The following is a 13432-nucleotide window of genomic DNA, read 5'->3' on the forward strand; positions in this document are numbered from 1 at the left end:
TAAGTGGTCTGTCATATTCTTATTTAAGAACGTAAAGGTAAGATGATAAAGGCTAGGAGCAGGTCCCTCGAGTGTACTCCACCATTCAGTACGATCATGGCTGACCATATTGCCACCTCGACTCCACTCTCACTCCATTACACTTCAACTCGTTACTAATTCAAAGTCTTTCACTCTCCTCCTTAAACTTACTCAACGTCCCAGCATCCACCACACTCTGGCGTAGTGAATTCCACCACCCTTTGGATAGAAGTAATTTCTTCTCATCTCTGTTTTATATCTGCTACCCTTTATCCAAAAACGATGACCGGAAATCAGAGGGTTCTGATTTCAAGTCCACCCCCTCAGTAGAGTCTTTGGGCCTTGTGGTATTATCACTGTTAATCCAGAGACACAGGTAATGTCCTGGAACCCGGGTTTGAATCCTGCCATTGCAGATGGTGGAATTTGAATTTGATGAAGAACCCGATAATCATGAAGCTTTTCGTTGATTGATAGGAAAAACCCAACTGGCTTACTGATGTCCTTTTGGGAAGGAAACTGCTATCCTCACCTGGTCTGGTCTACACGTGACTCCAGACCCACAGCAATGTGGTTAACTCTTGACTGCCTTCTGGGCAATTAGGAATGGGCAGTAAACCCTGGCCTGGCCAGTGACGCCTTCATCCCATGAGTGAATAAAGAAAAAGTTCCACTGCACTCAAGGACAAAACTCAACGGCAACACTCCAGTGCCGTAATGATTTGGGGCGGCAGCTTTGGAAATTCTATCTTGCAGATGAGATGCAAAAGCAAAGCCCCCTACAGATCACGATAATATTTCAAAGAAGGGTGGGAATGTTCTTCTGACTGTCCCAGCTAACATTTATCCCAAAATCAACATCACAGAATACATTATAAGTTATGAAACAGCTACTGATGAACCTACCAACAACCAGCAAAAGAAATGTCATTTACAAAATACCCTGCAAGGACAGCAACAAACACTACATCGGACAGACAGGCAGAAAACTGGCCACCAGGATACACGTGCACCAAGTAGCCACCAAAACACATGATCCACTATCACGAGTATCCTTACACACAGACGAAGAAGGACATCACTTCGACTGGGACAACACGTCCATCCTAGGACAGGTTAAACAGAGACATACACGGGAATTCCTAGAGGCCTGCCATTCAGACCAGAACTCCATCAATAAGCACATTGATTTGGATTCCATTTACCAACCTCTGGAAATAATATCACCCACCTCACTGACCAAGACACATCAACAGAAAGTGGGACAGAACACCAGCACTTCACCGGACGCTCACTGATGATGTTACCAAGCATGGTGACAAAACTTCTGAGAACAAACCCACCAGCTCAGCGAGCAAACTTACAACCTGAAAAGGACAAAACTGAGGTGCGAGGTGAATACTTTGTTTTGCTATCAAACCTTCAGCATACAGTCCATCCTTCCCTTGATTGCCAGTGAGCCTGTTATGTTAAAAGTCTGCCTGCTATGCTTGTTTGCTGATCATCCAGCCTGACATCCCGAGCTGCCTGTATAGCCATGGCCAGTCTTGCATAAGATGTGACTGCTGCTCTCTCTTGACACCCCACAATCAGTCTTACTCCTGCAGCAGTGGACAGCTATTTTCTCATGGCTCTGAGCAGCCACCATTTCAACAGTCTCCTCCAAAGGTCGCACTCATTGCAAGAGATTACCAGCTGATCTCACGTGTAAAATATTTATAGGGCAAGTCACCTGAGTGAGCAGCAACTAACTATTATAGTATACTGCCAGCTGTGATTTCATGAAGTAGCATAGTCAACCAATTTCTGCTCTGGTTTTATGGAGAGGGTGTTCCCATTACAGGTGATAGAGTGCCACCAATAAAAATGATCATTAAGATCCAATTGCATATGTGCAGATTCACTTGGAACACAATGTTGCTATGCATGTATCTGCACTTTCCTGAAAAGATGTGAAATTTTCATTTTAAGTACAGGGATACACATCATTCTTGTCGGTCTGAAGTGTTCATATAAAAACCTCATCTTTTCCTTTCCCAATCTTTCCTGCATAACTTGTGGAAACATTAATCTGACAAATCTTCTGCTGTCAGAGCGAGCTCTGCTGCTGCTAAAAATAAACTGCTCATTCCTTCTTAGGCATTAAGTCCAACATTGGAGGATTTGTTGTAAAGGGAGTTGAGGATCCAGCGTTTTTTTTCTGCCCATTTACCAACATTTCGACCATGTGTTTCTGCGCATGTGCATTTGATGCTCCACCTAGTGGTGGTTTTGCTCATAAATGCAATCTTAGCTTTCTGCAAACAGTTAATAGTCACAGAGTCACAGGTTCATAAAGCACGGAAGCAGATTCAACCAATCCATGCCAAACATAATCCCAAACTAACCTGCTTGCTCCTATATCCCTCCAAAATGAGCGGATAAGTTGTTTTTGTGATATTTGAAGGATAAGTATTGGTCAGGACACTAGGCCAATCACCTGTTTTGGATCAGTGGTGCTGGAAGAGCACAGCAATTCAGGCAGCATCCGAGGACAGGCAAAATCGACGTTTCGGGCAAAAGCCCTTCATCAGGAATAAAGGCAGAGAGCCTGAAGCATGGAGAGATAAGCTAGAGGAGGGGGGGGGTGGGAGAGAGTGGCATAGAGTACAATAGGTCAGTGGGGAAGGAGATGAAGGTGATAGGTCAGGGAGGAGAGGGTGGAGTGGATAGGTGGAAAAGGAGCTGGGCAGGTCGGACAAGTCCGGACAGGTCAGGGGATCGAGTTTCTGGAGGTTAGAAGCTAGGATGAGGTGGGGGAAGGGGAAATGAGGAAACTGTTAAAATCCACATTGATGCCCTGGGGTTGAAGTGTTCCGAGGCGGAAGATGAGGCGTTCTTCCTCCAGGCGTCTGGTGGTGAGGGAGCGGCGGTGGAGGAGGCCCAGCACCTCCATATCCTCGGCAGAGTGGGAGGGGGAGTTGAAATGTTGAGCCACTGGGCAATGTGGTTGATTGGTGCGGGTGTCTCGGAGATGTTCCCTAAAGCGCTCTGCTAGGAGGCGTCCAGTCTCCCCAATGTAGAGGAGACCGCATCGGGAGCAACGGATACAATAGATGATATTAGTGGATGTGCAGGTAAAACTTTGATGGATGTGGAAAGCTCCTTTGGGGCCTTGGATGGAGGTGAGGGAGGAGGTGTGGGCGCAGGTTTTACAGTTCCTGCGGTGGCAGGGGAAGGTGCCAGGATGGGAGGGTGGGTCGTAGGGGGGCGTGGACCTGACCAGGTAGTCACGGAGGGAACGGTCTTTGCGGAAGGCGGAGAGGGGTGGGGAGGGAAATATATCCCTGGTGGTGGGGTCTGTTTGGAGGTGGCGGAAATGTCGGCGGATGATTTGGTTTATGCGAAGGTTGGTAGGGTGGAAGGTGAGCACCAGGGGCGTTCTGTCCTTGTTGCGGTTGGAGGGGTTGGGTCTGAGGGCGGAGGTGCGGGATGTGGATGAGATGCGTTGGAGGGCATCTTTAACCACGTGGGAAGGGAAATTGCGGTCTCTAAAGAAGGAGGCCATCTGGTGTGTTCTATGGTGGAACCGCTCCTCCTGGGAGCAGATACGGCGGAGGCGGAGGAATTGGGAATACGGGATGGCATTTTTGCAAGAGGTAGGGTGGGAAGAGGTGTAATCCAGGTAGCTGTGGGAGTCGGTGGGTTTGTAGAAGATGTCAGTGTCAAGTCGGTCGTCACTGATGGAGATGGAGAGGTCCAGGAAGGGGAGGGAGGTGTCAGAGATGGTCCAGGTAAATTTAAGGTCAGGGTGGAATGTGTTGGTGAAGTTGATGAATTGCTCAACCTCCTCGCGGGAGCACGAGGTGGCGCCAATGCAGTCATCAATGTAGCGGAGGAAGAGGTGGGGAGTGGTGCCGGTGTAATTACAGAAGATCAACTGCTCTACGTAGCCAACAAAGAGACAGGCATAGCTGGGGCCCATACGTGTGCCCATGGCTACCCCTTTGGTCTGGAGGAAGTGGGAGGATTCAAAGGAGAAATTGTTAAGGGTGAGGACCAGTTCGGCCAAACGAATGAGAGTGTCGGTGGAGGGGTACTGTTGGGAACGTCTGGAGAGGAAAAAACGGAGGGCTTGGAGGCCCTGGTCATGGCGGATGGAGGTGTAGAGGGATTGGATATCCATGGTGAAGATGAGGTGTTGGGGGCCGGGGAAACGGAAGTCTTGGAGGAGGTGGAGGGCGTGGGTGGTGTCTCGAACGTATGTGGGGAGTTCCTGGACTAGGGGGGATAGGACAGTGTCGAGGTAGGTAGAGATGAGTTCAGTGGGGCAGGAGCATGCTGAGACAATGGGTCGGCCAGGGTGGTCAGGCTTGTGGATCTTGGGAAGGAGGTAGAACCGGGCAGTGCGGGGTTCCCGGACTATGAGGTTGGAAGCTGTGGGTGGGAGATCTCCTGAGGTGATGAGGTTCTGTATGGTCTGGGAGATGATGGTTTGGTGATGGGGGGTGGGGTCATGGTCAAGGGGGCGGTAGGAAGAGGTGTCCTCGAGTTGGCGTTTGGCTTCAGCGATGTAGAGGTCAGTGCGCCAGACTACCACTGCGCCCCCTTTGTCCGCTGGCTTGATGGTGAGGTCAGGATTGGAGCAGAGGGATTGGAGGGCTGCGCGTTGTGAGGGTGAGAGGTTGGAGTGGGGGAGGGGGGTCGACAGGTTGAGGCGGTTAATGTCCCGGCGGCAGTTGGAAATGAAGAGGTCGAGGGCAGGTAATAGGCCAGCGCGGGGTGTCCAGGTGGATGCAGTGTGTTGGAGGTAGGCGAAGGGGTCCTCAGAAGGTGGGCGGGAGTCCTGATTGTGAAAGTAAGCTCGGAGGCGGAGGCGACGGAAGAATTGTTCGATGTCACGGCGTGTATTAAATTCATTGATGCGTGGACGGAGGGGGACGAAGGTGAGTCCTTTGCTGAGGACTGATCGTTCGTCCTCAGTGAGGGGGAGGTCTGGGGGGATGGTGAAAACTCGGCAGGGCTGGGAGCTGGGAGCTGGTGTGGGTGTAGAGCTGGGAGTGGGGTCGGAGCCAGTACCTGGAGTGGGTGTGATGGTGGGGGGAATGGGGGTAGAGTAATGAGCAGGGGTAGTGTTCCCCTCAGGGTTCTGGGGGGTGGGGATAGTGACAGTGGGGTCTGTGGGGGGCGTGTCAGCAGAATGCAGGTGAGTGGCGTTGGTGGGGGCGGAAGTGGTGGCAGACACGGCAGTAGGGGTGGCGGAAGTCACTGAGGATGTGGCATCGGCGATGATGTGAGGGCCGGAAGTGGCTGTGGGAATGGCCATGATGGGGGCAGAAGTGACATCATCAATCAGCGTGGGGGTGGTAGCTGCATCAGCCGCATGGCTAATGGCGTTTCCGAGGCCAGGGGAATCTTCTGGAATGTTCAAGGAGCGCTGGTTATGGAGCTGGGTAGATAAAAGTTTGTTGTACTTACAGTTTTTGATGTTTGAGATGGAATTGAAATACTGTTTGTTGAGAGTATGAATTCTCCTGAGGATGTAGTACAGAGTGGGTCCTTTGCAATTCTGAGAGAGTGTGGCCCTCAGCTGAGGCAGGGATGACTGTAGAGAGGTTAGGTGCCGGCGCATTGCTGCAAGCGTGGAGCGGAGGATCTTGAAGGAGAACTGTTGCTGGTGTTTTTGAATCTGTAATCTGTACTGTTTGTCCTGTTCGGGTCCGAACTCTGCTGGTTTAAAGGTGGTCCGGAGTCCGTGTGGGATGAGTTGGTTACGGAGGCAGGCACTGAGGAAGCAAATGTGGCTGTGATACCGAGTTTGTTTCAGGACATGGTTGAAGAGTTTCAGGGCAGCCCTGAAACTCTTCAACCATGTCCTGAAACAAACTCGGTATCACAGCCACATTTGCTTCCTCAGTGCCTGTCTCCGTAACCAACTCACCCCACACGGACTCCGGACCACCTTTAAACCAGCAGAGTTCGGACCCGAACAGGACAAACAGTACAGATTACAGATTCAAAAACACCAGCAACAGTTCTCCTTCAAGATCCTCCGCTCCACGCTTGCAGCAATGCGCCGGCACCTAACCTCTCTACAGTCATCCCTGCCTCAGCTGAGGGCCACACTCTCTCAGAATTGCAAAGGACCCACTCTGTACTACATCCTCAGGAGAATTCATACTCTCAACAAACAGTATTTCAATTCCATCTCAAACATCAAAAACTGTAAGTACAACAAACTTTTATCTACCCAGCTCCATAACCAGCGCTCCTTGAACATTCCAGAAGATTCCCCTGGCCTCGGAAATGCCATTAGCCATGCGGCTGATGCAGCTACCACCCCCACGCTGATTGATGATGTCACTTCTGCCCCCATCATGGCCATTCCCACAGCCACTTCCGGCCCTCACATCATCGCCGATGCCACACCCTCAGTGACTTCCGCCACCCCTACTGCCGTGTCTGCCATCACTTCCGCCCCCACCAACGCCACTCACCTGCATTCTGCTGACACGCCCCCCACAGACCCCACTGTCACTATCCCCACCCCCCAGAACCCTGAGGGGAACACTACCCCTGCTCATTACTCTACCCCCATTCCCCCCACCATCACACCCACTCCAGGTACTGGCTCCGACCCCACTCCCAGCTCTACACCCACACCAGCTCCCAGCTCCCAGCCCTGCCGAGTTTTCACCATCCCCCCAGACCTCCCCCTCACTGAGGACGAACGATCAGTCCTCAGCAAAGGACTCACCTTCGTCCCCCTCCGTCCACGCATCAATGAATTTAATACACGCCGTGACATCGAACAATTCTTCCGTCGCCTCCGCCTCCGAGCTTACTTTCACAATCAGGACTCCCGCCCACCTTCTGAGGACCCCTTCGCCCACCTCCAACACACTGCATCCACCTGGACACCCCGCGCTGGCCTATTACCTGCCCTCGACCTCTTCATTTCCAACTGCCGCCGGGACATTAACCGCCTCAACCTGTCGACCCCCCTCCCCCACTCCAACCTCTCACCCTCACAACGCGCAGCCCTCCAATCCCTCTGCTCCAATCCTGACCTCACCATCAAGCCAGCGGACAAAGGGGGCGCAGTGGTAGTCTGGCGCACTGACCTCTACATCGCTGAAGCCAAACGCCAACTCGAGGACACCTCTTCCTACCGCCCCCTTGACCATGACCCCACCCCCCATCACCAAACCATCATCTCCCAGACCATACAGAACCTCATCACCTCAGGAGATCTCCCACCCACAGCTTCCAACCTCATAGTCCGGGAACCCCGCACTGCCCGGTTCTACCTCCTTCCCAAGATCCACAAGCCTGACCACCCTGGCCGACCCATTGTCTCAGCATGCTCCTGCCCCACTGAACTCATCTCTACCTACCTCGACACTGTCCTATCCCCCCTAGTCCAGGAACTCCCCACATACGTTCGAGACACCACCCACGCCCTCCACCTCCTCCAAGACTTCCGTTTCCCCGGCCCCCAACACCTCATCTTCACCATGGATATCCAATCCCTCTACACCTCCATCCGCCATGACCAGGGCCTCCAAGCCCTCCGTTTTTTCCTCTCCAGACGTTCCCAACAGTACCCCTCCACCGACACTCTCATTCGTTTGGCCGAACTGGTCCTCACCCTTAACAATTTCTCCTTTGAATCCTCCCACTTCCTCCAGACCAAAGGGGTAGCCATGGGCACACGTATGGGCCCCAGCTATGCCTGTCTCTTTGTTGGCTACGTAGAGCAGTTGATCTTCCGTAATTACACCGGCACCACTCCCCACCTCTTCCTCCGCTACATTGATGACTGCATTGGCGCCACCTCGTGCTCCCGCGAGGAGGTTGAGCAATTCATCAACTTCACCAACACATTCCACCCTGACCTTAAATTTACCTGGACCATCTCTGACACCTCCCTCCCCTTCCTGGACCTCTCCATCTCCATCAGTGACGACCGACTTGACACTGACATCTTCTACAAACCCACCGACTCCCACAGCTACCTGGATTACACCTCTTCCCACCCTACCTCTTGCAAAAATGCCATCCCGTATTCCCAATTCCTCCGCCTCCGCCGTATCTGCTCCCAGGAGGAGCGGTTCCACCATAGAACACACCAGATGGCCTCCTTCTTTAGAGACCGCAATTTCCCTTCCCACGTGGTTAAAGATGCCCTCCAACGCATCTCATCCACATCCCGCACCTCCGCCCTCAGACCCAACCCCTCCAACCGCAACAAGGACAGAACGCCCCTGGTGCTCACCTTCCACCCTACCAACCTTCGCATAAACCAAATCATCCGCCGACATTTCCGCCACCTCCAAACAGACCCCACCACCAGGGATATATTTCCCTCCCCACCCCTCTCCGCCTTCCGCAAAGACCGTTCCCTCCGTGACTACCTGGTCAGGTCCACGCCCCCCTACGACCCACCCTCCCATCCTGGCACTTTCCCCTGCCACCGCAGGAACTGTAAAACCTGCGCCCACACCTCCTCCCTCACCTCCATCCAAGGCCCCAAAGGAGCTTTCCACATCCATCAAAGTTTTACCTGCACATCCACTAATATCATCTATTGTATCCGTTGCTCCCGATGCGGTCTCCTCTACATTGGGGAGACTGGACGCCTCCTAGCAGAGCGCTTTAGGGAACATCTCCGAGACACCCGCACCAATCAACCACATCGCCCAGTGGCTCAACATTTCAACTCCCCCTCCCACTCTGCCGAGGATATGGAGGTGCTGGGCCTCCTCCACCGCCGCTCCCTCACCACCAGACGCCTGGAGGAAGAACGCCTCATCTTCCGCCTCGGAACACTTCAACCCCAGGGCATCAATGTGGATTTTAACAGTTTCCTCATTTCCCCTTCCCCCACCTCATCCTAGCTTCTAACCTCCAGAAACTCGATCCCCTGACCTGTCCGGACTTGTCCGACCTGCCCAGCTCCTTTTCCACCTATCCACTCCACCCTCTCCTCCCTGACCTATCACCTTCATCTCCTTCCCCACTGACCTATTGTACTCTATGCCACTCTCTCCCACCCCCCCCTCCTCTAGCTTATCTCTCCATGCTTCAGGCTCTCTGCCTTTATTCCTGATGAAGGGCTTTTGCCCGAAACGTCGATTTTGCCTGTCCTCGGATGCTGCCTGAATTGCTGTGCTCTTCCAGCACCACTGATCCAGAATCTGGTTTCCAGCATCTGCAGTCATTGTTTTTACCTCAATCACCTGTTTTGCTTTGAGTAGCACAATGAGTATGAGCATTCATTTTAGAGTGAAGACAATACGCTGACACTGCAGATTCCTTCACATCTCTCCACCTTAAATATCCATCTCAACCTTTTTTTTTTGCTAATTCTCTAGATTGGAACTGGAACCAATTGAGTTCAAACAATGAAACACAGCAGATAGCTGAGACACATTCCCCTGAAGCACTTTTGCATCCAGAAAAATTGAAGTGCTCAGTTTGTTGAGAAGGGCATTACCAAATTGCCTAATGCACCAGTAGTGTGAAATGCAGTGTACTGTACACTGGCTCAGTAATGACATCAATGTTGCCCTTTGTATATCCATTCAGCTGCGAAAGACTCTTTCTCTGCCAGAGGGAAAACCCGGTTCACAGTAGAAAAGAATATATGCAATATAATGTCCCAAAAATGAGTTGAAGATCCATGTGCTGTCTGTGTATTGCATAAACAAACTTCATTCTCCTTTTAATGTGAAGTGAATGAAACAATAGATTTACTGGCTTTGAGTATAGCCTCTTATCATTTATTGTCAACTGTTTCTGATTTAAATCAGGGAATAAGCTGGATGATTCCACATGATCTCTTGGCTCCTTGATTAAGTGGACTGATCAATAACTAGTTTTCTGCCCCTGATGGCCAACCATCATTACCTACAGGAAAGTCAGTGGCTACTGCTTAAGGACAGACTTGGTCAGCCACTCAGAAACCAGTGTTTCGGGACACATTGGTCCTTCTGGAACACTACCCCAACAACCATGCAGCTCTCCAGGAGTGCAAAAGTAAAACAGAGAAAGTGGCAGAAAAATAAAAAGCGAGAGAGCTTAAGAAATAAAACATTCCTGGATTTTCCTTATCTGAGAAAGCATGATGTGACATGGCCTGTTACTGAGCCGACAGAAGATGACAAGGAGAATAGAGTCAGGAACGCTGACTACAAGGTTAATGTCTACACTTTGCTGCCAGTATTACTAAATCAGGCATGCAAGCTCCTATTCGGAAAACAAAACAAAACATATGTCAGCCTGCTCTGTGTAGAACACCATGGATCACTGGTCCCAACGCATAAATTTAATAATGCTCTTACACAACATACTATGTGGATGAAATCGTTACCTGTTGCATTTTCTAAAAATTCTTTCTTACGATATAGGTGTTGTTGCATGCCCAACATTTATTGTCCATTCCTGTTCAGGAGGGAGTTCCAAGATTTTTACCCAGCAATGATATGCACAGAATGGTGTGTGACTTGGAGGAAAATTAGGAGGTAGTGGTGTTTTCATGTGCTTGCTTTGATTTGTCCTTCTGCACAGTCACAAATATGTGTTTGAAATGCACTTTTTATTGGGAAATGCTTAGATTATTAGAATCTAATTCTTGGAACTCAAGAAAGTGCCATACCACTCAGTGTGTTTGCAGAAACTCACGATTTATGAAGAGGACGTTCTTCAAGATCTTTCACACAGGTATGATGGACCAAATGAGCTCCTCCTTGGACAAGTGCAAGGCAATTTTGAAAACAGGCCCAATTTGGAAGTAGCTGAGAGGGTCAACAAGGTTAAAAACTATTGATCTTCCAATCATGGATTTCCAAAAAGGCATCTCATGATGTGGCCCAGAGCAGGCTTGCCAACAAAGCTGAATCTCATGGAGCACCGATATATGGTTGGCAGAGGGACAGGAGTAGAGAGCAGTGAAGAACAGTTTTCCTTTGGTCTGGAGGAAGGAATAAACTGGGGTTCCCAGATGTCAGGGTGAGCACCGCTCCTTTTTTTCAACAGATATTGTTGGCCAAGATTCAGGTGTGGAGAGCACAATTTCAAACCATGCAGATTGCACAGAGCATTGAAGTATTGTGGTCAATGAGGAGAGTCGACAACAGGAGGACATTATGACCCATTGTATTTTTAAAAATTATTTTGTCTTCAAATTATATCTCTTTTGGATTTGCTAATGCAACCCTTAGCTTTTAGTTAACTTTGAGAGAAATAATAAGTATAGAAAGCACAATTTTCAGTAAGGTAGATTGAAATGCAATAGTGGTGAATATACAGGTTCTCCACTTAGTCATGTACTTGATCAGTCAAGCTGTTGTGACAATATAAATTGGTTTTGTTGGATATACTGGATATATACACACACGCACGCGTGCGCACACACAGACACACACACAGAAGGTGGCTGAGACACTTGGCCATGTGTGAATGGTTTCTTTCTGCCTTGTCAAGATTCAGAAATCATAACCATTGCTGCCATCCAGCTGAGATAGGTTTTACAGAGAAGATGATATGACTACATTGGTGTGACCCTGGATAATTACGTGTGACCCTGGATAACTACATAGGGGTGACCCTGGATAACTACATAGGGGTGAACGTCACTGCTGAAGATCCATCCAAGCATTTGTTTGTACATGTCTTTGATGGACACATACTTTCTTGTCACCACCACGCTTAACCCAACCAACTGAGGAACAAAGTACAGGGCCATAGTGAAACATATCAACAAAACAAAGCTATAAACAAACAAAGAGAAGCCTAATCAGATATTAAGTGACTGAAGACAACGGGAGAAGGAGAGATTGACAGGAGCAAAAATTCCATAAGGTTATGAGAAAGATGATATGCCAATTTCAACAGAATGTATTTTGAGAGCTCAAGAAAAACAAATGGGGTGAGTTCAGTGGAGCACAGACTGGAGCTGAACATCAACAAAACCATGAGAAATTAAGAATGTCTCCAATATTAAGACAGATCTGAGGTCAGATTCGATCATCTTTCAGAGGACAATCTGTCCTTGTATCCATTCCAGGAATATGTGGGAATTGTCAGTAAGGATCCAGAGATGAGTAAATGAAAAATGACCAAAAGACAATGTAGTCTGCCATTTGTCATGCTGGTGGTCATATGATAGAATGGGAGCATTATTCAGGTTTTAGATGAATTTGGGCTACATGTAATTGCTATGGAAGAATGGGTGTAGGGTGGTAAGGAGGTGGGTTCATCTTCAGAGATAGACATCCCTGATTATTAGTTTAGATCTAATATTGTTCTCATCCTACAGTGCTCAAGCAACATCTTTTCAATGATGCTAGTGAAGACCCTGACCCTTATATGGTGCAATCTATCATGGCAGACAATCATAAGAACGGAGTCTTTGACTTGAGAATGCTGACTTTAAAAAGTCTTGTCTTAAGAAGTACACAGTAACAGTTACTGAACTTGTGGATCTTGGAAAGAAGCCAGTTCCTTTGTGACATATATGTTTCCAAATGGTGGTGCTCACCAAAGAGTAGTCAAGAAAGCGGCGAAGTACTGTTCTGGTGAATTTCTCAATTGATTATACAAACAGATAAGGCACCTGCAACAAAAATCAACATTTTTCTGCTGTTTCTATTTTATAAAGCTGTTCACAGGTTGAAACAGTTAAAAATAAAGTCACATTGCCTTTCTAGCCCTGACCTACTACAGTACATCATGAAACAGACAAAATTAGCAATATCTGCCAAAAGTCGTATCAGGATACTCTGGCAAATGCGAATTTGGAAATATAAAAAGGCAAGGGAAAAAAAAAACTCTTGTTATAATGGAGTCACTTAATACAAACCTCATGTGGTGACTAACATTTCACTCTGTCCTGCCAGAAGCTCCTTTGTAAGCATCAGAGGAATGTGCATCTTGATAAGATGACCGTCTCAGCCTCTCCTCCAATAAAAGCAAATCTGTAGATTCTGCCAAGTATTTGAAAGAAAAACATCGAACCACAAAAACGGCCAATGGATTCACAATGATTTACCGGAAGCCGGACATCGTCTCTGAGGGCTGGCCACTAAATAAGTATAATCTTCCCTCAAGTGCAGTGAAAACTCCACAATAAGGATAATGTACTCTCTGGTCGATCACAGGAATTGGCTGATTATCAACAGTCTCCAGATTTTGTTCTTGTCCATAAAACAAGTCAATGCCCGAGGCATGGGAATTAAAACAAGAACAGCACAAGGAACAAAAGAAACATTATGTAGTTCTATTCTGCAAGACAAGAATAAGAAACATAACCAACAAAGAAGCTGTGCAATAAGGTGATGTCTAACTGGAGGCTTTGTGCTCTGACCATCAGGATGGAAAGAAAGGTTTACATTTAAATAATGTTGCACTATATCGTTGAGAAATTTCA

General features: G+C 48.7%; 1 protein-coding gene across 8 annotated transcripts in view; it reads right to left on the reverse strand.

The window, feature by feature from the left end:
• Positions 1 to 13432, reverse strand: part of LOC122559499 (contactin-1) — a 771145-nt gene that overhangs the window by 136736 nt on the left and 620977 nt on the right. The window lies entirely within an intron of this gene.

Source organism: Chiloscyllium plagiosum, unplaced genomic scaffold, assembly GCF_037043375.1.
Source record: "Chiloscyllium plagiosum isolate Xiang-an unplaced genomic scaffold, Cpla_swu_hap1 HiC_scaffold_19, whole genome shotgun sequence".
Lineage (NCBI taxonomy): Eukaryota > Metazoa > Chordata > Chondrichthyes > Orectolobiformes > Hemiscylliidae > Chiloscyllium > Chiloscyllium plagiosum.